We start from the raw sequence: 5,149 nt of genomic DNA on the forward strand, positions 1-5,149 counted from the left end.
CCCACTATTGTTAATTTTATGAATTCTGCTGGCAACTTGTGCACAGGGAGATCCCAAAAACACTTTCAAAATTGAGTTCAGAGTTTCTGATCTGAGATTTCCCTCTCTCTCTCTCTTTCTCTGTTTCTGCGCCATTGTTGCATTGTGCACACTGACGGCAGTATTGATTGCACAGTAAGATCCCACAAGCAGCAGTGTGATCATGGCTGAATATCCCATCAGTCCCCTGTGAAAACGGTTCATCAACTCAGTCAGTCCCAAGACTTTAAAATTTGAGATCTTTGAACCCACTTTGCAGTCCATGTGCTATTTTATTTTTAAGAGTTGTGATCACAATTGCTTTGTGGGCAAAAGCCGCAGTCCTGTGCATGAACAGCAAGATCCCACAGCTGCAGCAATGTCAACCTAACCAGGTAGGGTGCTGTCTCCCTCCCCCCCCCCCCCACTCACTCCTGCTTCGAGCCCCATTCCCCCCTGGATCTAAACCCCTTCCTCCCCCATCTTCCTGTGTGTGTGGTTTGGACCAAGTCTGAAGAACTCCCTTCAATTCTCTGACAGCGTTAAACTGCCTCTCAAAACAAAGAAAAACCTTTATAAAACAAAGTCCATTGGTACACAGAAAGATCCCAGAAGCTGCAGTCAGCAGTGTTGAGTGTCGTTTAAAATAGCTAACAGGTTATACGGAGAGTGACCGGGGCTCAGGCAATGAAATCCAACCCCCCCCCCTTTCGGGACACCCAGATTTAAAATAACCCCTGTTAGTTTGGATTCAGGATCAAAATTTAGACAGCTTCACATTACAGATTTTAATTCACTCTTTGTCACCCACCAAAGGTTTAATGTGTTTGTGTCTGAGTGCAAGGCCGGGGCGGCAATAAAGAGACAACTCGCGTGAGTGCGGCCTTTGGAGTAGGCCTCAGTCCACCCACTTGTCCTCTGGAGAAAATCCCTTGTCCAAAGATTCCTTGTCACATTGCAGTCTTCAAAATTCAAATTCCTGGGGAAAAGAGGGTGCAAATGAACTAATACACAGGAAAATGTTTAAACTAGAAACACAGCAAGAGGCCAAATTCTCTCTCTGTTACACAGACTCTCAGCAACATCCATCTAGAAATATCTCAGTTATTAACCACAGAATAACAAAGATTGAGAGGCAGTTCCCGCTTCCCTGGTGTTTCTCCGTCTCTCTCTTCTCCCCTCCCCCCGATCTCATTCTCATTGTCCCTCACATATGTGCATTAAATCAGGGTAATACGCAGACACACACTCACCCTGGGTGAAGCCTGTGGAATAGGCCTCAGTCCATCCATCCAACCTCTGAAGAAAAGCCCTGGTCCAAGGATTCCTGTTCACATTGCAGTCTTTCAAAATTCAAATTCCTGGGGAAAAGAGGATGAAAGTTAAGTGAAAGACAGGAAAAGTTTGAAACTATTTGATATAGCGAGAGCCCAGGATCCACTTTTCAGATACACAAACTCAGCAACATCCAAATACAAAAATGTCACAGCTTTCAACCAGAGACTAAAAAGGATTGAGAGACAGTTCCCCCCTTCTCTTGTGTTTCTCCTGTCTCTCCATCCCTAACTCATTTATATTTCTGTCTCCCTCCTCCCTCTCTCTCTCTTTATCCCTCAGATATTAAAATTAAACCTCTGTCAGGTTAATAACCAGACACAACTCACCCCGGGTGAAGCCTGCGGAACAGGCCTCAACCAGCGCTCTGGATGAATTCTCACTCCCTCGTCATCCCCACCAAATCCTCCTCTTTGTATTCCCGACTACCTTAAAGTTCTCCAAATAAAAATCCCTTGGGAGAAAAAGAGATAAAATTGGTTAGAAAGACAATAAGAGGGACATTTTCAAACCTACACAAAACAGCACAACAGGAGTCCAGCATTTCCACTCTCCTGTCAATCTCTCAGCAACATACCAACACACACAATTCACAGGTGAAAAACAAACAGATTGACACACTCAGCAACACACACAGACACACACTGAACAAGAGGAGCAATGTTTTCAGTGTAGTGGGAGGATTGGTTTGAGAACTGAAGTCCCCAGACTCAGATTTACCCTCAGTGAGCTGTGAGCAAACTCCAGCCCTAGTCTCTGCCATGTGTGGAATGTCTGCCTCTGAGGATTGCTCAATATTGACATGTAAATGACGAGGGCGAGGAATGGTTGTTGCAGGTTCCAGGGTTTAGATATTTCAGTAAGCTCAGGGAAGGTGGTAAGAGAGGGGGAGGGGTGGCATTGTTAGTCAAGGACAGTATTGCGGTGGCTGAGAGGACATTTGATGAGGACTCGAATACTGAGGTAGTATGGGCTGAGTTAAGAAACAGGAAAAGGAGAGGTCACCCTGTTAGGGCTTTTCTATAGGCCTCCGAAAAATTCCAGAGATGTAGAGGAAAGGATTGCAAAGATGATTCTGGATAGGAGCGAAAATAACAGGGTAGTTGTTATGGGGGACCTTAACTTTCCAAATATTGACTGGAAACACTATAGTTCGAGTACTTTAGATGGGTCCGTTTTTGTCCAATGTGTGCAGGAGGGTTTCCTGATGCAGTATGTAGATAGGCCAACAAGAGGCGAGGCCGTATTGGATGTGGTACTGGGTAATGGACCAGGACAAGTGTTAGATTTGGAGGTAGGTGAGCACTTGGGTGATAGTGACCACAATTCAGTTACGTTTACTTTAGTGTAGGAAATGGATAGGTATACACCGCAGGGCAAGAGTTATAGCTGGGGGAAAGGCAATTATGATGCGATGAGGCAAGACTTAGGATGCATCGGCTGGAGAGGAAAACTGCAGGGGATGGGCACAATGGAAATGTGGAGCATGTTCAAGGAAGAGCGACTGCGTGTCCTTGATAAGTATGTACCTGTTAGGCAGGGGGAAGTGGTCGAGCGAGGGAACCATGGGTTATTAAAGCAGTTGAAATACTTGTCAAGAGGAAGAAGGAGGCTTATGTGAAGATGAGATGTGATGGTTCAGTTGGGTCGCTTGAGAGTTACAGGTTAGCTAGGAAGGCTCTAAAGAGACAGCTAAGAAGAGCCAAGCGAGGACATGAGACGACTTTGGCAGGTAGGATCCAGGATAACCCTAAAGCTTTCTCTTGGTATGTCAGGAATAAAAGAATGATTAAGGTAAGAGTAGGGCCAGTCAAGGACAGTAATGGGAAGTTGTGCGTGGAGTCCGAGGAGATAGGAGAGGTGCTAAATGAGTATTTTTCATCTGTATTCACACAGGACAAAGACAAAGTTGTCGAGGAGAATACTGAGATACAGGCTACTAGACTAGAAGGGCTTGAGGTTCATAAGGAGGAGGTGTCAGCGATTCTGGAAAGTGTGAAAACAGATAAGTCCCCTAGGCCGGATGGGATTTATCCTAGGATTCTCTGGGAAGCTAGGGAGGAGATTGCTAAGGCTTTGGCTTTGATCTTTAAGTCATCTTTGTCTACAGGAATAGTGCCAGAGGACTGGAGGATAGCAAATGTTGTCCCCTTGTACAAGAAGGGGAGTAGAGATAACCCCGGTAACTATAGACCAGTGAGCCTTACCTCTGTTGTGGGAAAAGTCTTGGAAAGGTTTATAAGAGAATGGATGTATAATCATCTGAAAAGGAATAATTTGATTAGAGATAGTCAACATGGTTTTGTGAAGGGTAGCTCGTGCCTCTCAAACCTCATTGAGTTCTTCGAAAAGGTGACCAAACAGGTGGATGAGGATAAAGCAGTTTATGTGGTGTATATGGATTTCCGTAAAGCGTTTGATAAGATTCCCCATGGTAGGCTATTGCAGAAAATACAGAGGCATGGGATTCAGGGTGATTTAGCAGTTTGGATCAGAAATTGGCTAGCTGATAGAAGACAAACGGTGGTGGTTGATGGGAAATGCTCTGACTGGTGTCCAGTTACTAGTGGTGTACCACAAGGATCCGTTTTGGGGCCGCTGACCTGGAGGAGGGCGTAGAAGGATGGGTGAGTAAATTTACAGATGACACTAAAGTCGGTGGAGTTGTGGACAGTGCGCAAGGATGTTAAAAGGTACAGAGGGACATAGATAAGCTGCAGAGCTGGGCTGACAGGTGGCAAATGGAGTTTAATGCAGAAAAGTGTGAGGTGATTCATTTGGAAGGAATAACAGGAAGACAGAGTACTGGGCTAATGGTAAGATTCTTTGTAGTGTGGACGAGCAGAGAGATCTCGGTGTCCATGTCCATAGATCCCTGAAAGTTGCCACCCAGGTTAAGAGGGTTGTTAAGAAGGCGTACGGTGTGTTAGCTTTTATTGGTAGAGGTATTGACTTTCGGAGCCATGAGGTCATGTTGCAGTTGTACAAAACTCTGGTGCGGCCGCATTTGGTGTATTGTGTGCAGTTCTGGTCGCCACATTATAGGAAGCATGTGAAAGCATTGGAAAAGGTACAGAGGAGATTTGCAAGAATGTTGCCTGTTATGGAGGGAAGATCATATGAGCAAATTCTGAAGGTCTTGAGGCTGTTTTCGTTAGAGAGAAGAAGGTTAAGACGTGACTTAATTGAGGCATACAAGATGATCAGAGGATTAGATAGGGTAGACATCGAGAGCCTTTTTCCTCGGATGGTGATGTCCAGCACGAGGGGACATAGCTTTAAATTGAGGGGAGATAGATATAGGACAGATGTCAGAGGTAGGTTCTTTACTCAGAGAGTAGTAAGGGCGTGGAATGCCCTGCCTGCAACAGTAGTGGACTCGCCAACACTAAACGCATTCAAATGGTCTTTGGATAGGGATATGGACGATAAGGGAATAGCGTAGAGGGACTATAGAGGGGTTTCACAGGACAGCGCAGCATCGTGGGCTGAAGGGCCTGTACTGCGCTGTAATGTTCTATGATACCAATCTCCTTACTATTGATAAATGACACAGCAATCGATCCAGCAAGCTGCTGTCTTAACACAATCATCCCACAGGGACCACATTTCTGTATAACAGAATTGAAGCATAAGTTAAAATACTATTGGGAAATGGTTAGAAACAGTATTGTTTGAGATGTCCTCAGAGATCTGTGTGCAGCCCTACCCCCTGACTTTCTGTGATGAATGTTTTCAGTCTGTCCGCTGTGATTGTTTACCAAAGATGTGCCTTCACAGGAGAGGCCAGAGGCAT

At 45.2% G+C, this 5,149-nt stretch overlaps 1 long non-coding RNA gene across 1 annotated transcript; it reads right to left on the reverse strand.

Moving 5' to 3' along the window:
* Positions 1-791: 791 nt before the first annotated feature.
* LOC119960498 lies at positions 792-2,214 on the reverse strand. The gene is made up of 3 exons (XR_005459419.1): positions 1,683-2,214; positions 1,272-1,379; positions 792-997 (listed from the first exon to the last, which is right to left on the reverse strand). It is a non-coding gene; the product is annotated as an uncharacterized LOC119960498 (long non-coding RNA).
* Positions 2,215-5,149: the final 2,935 nt, after the last annotated feature.

This window comes from Scyliorhinus canicula, unplaced genomic scaffold (assembly GCF_902713615.1).
Source record: "Scyliorhinus canicula unplaced genomic scaffold, sScyCan1.1, whole genome shotgun sequence".
Classification (NCBI taxonomy): Eukaryota; Metazoa; Chordata; class Chondrichthyes; order Carcharhiniformes; family Scyliorhinidae; genus Scyliorhinus; species Scyliorhinus canicula.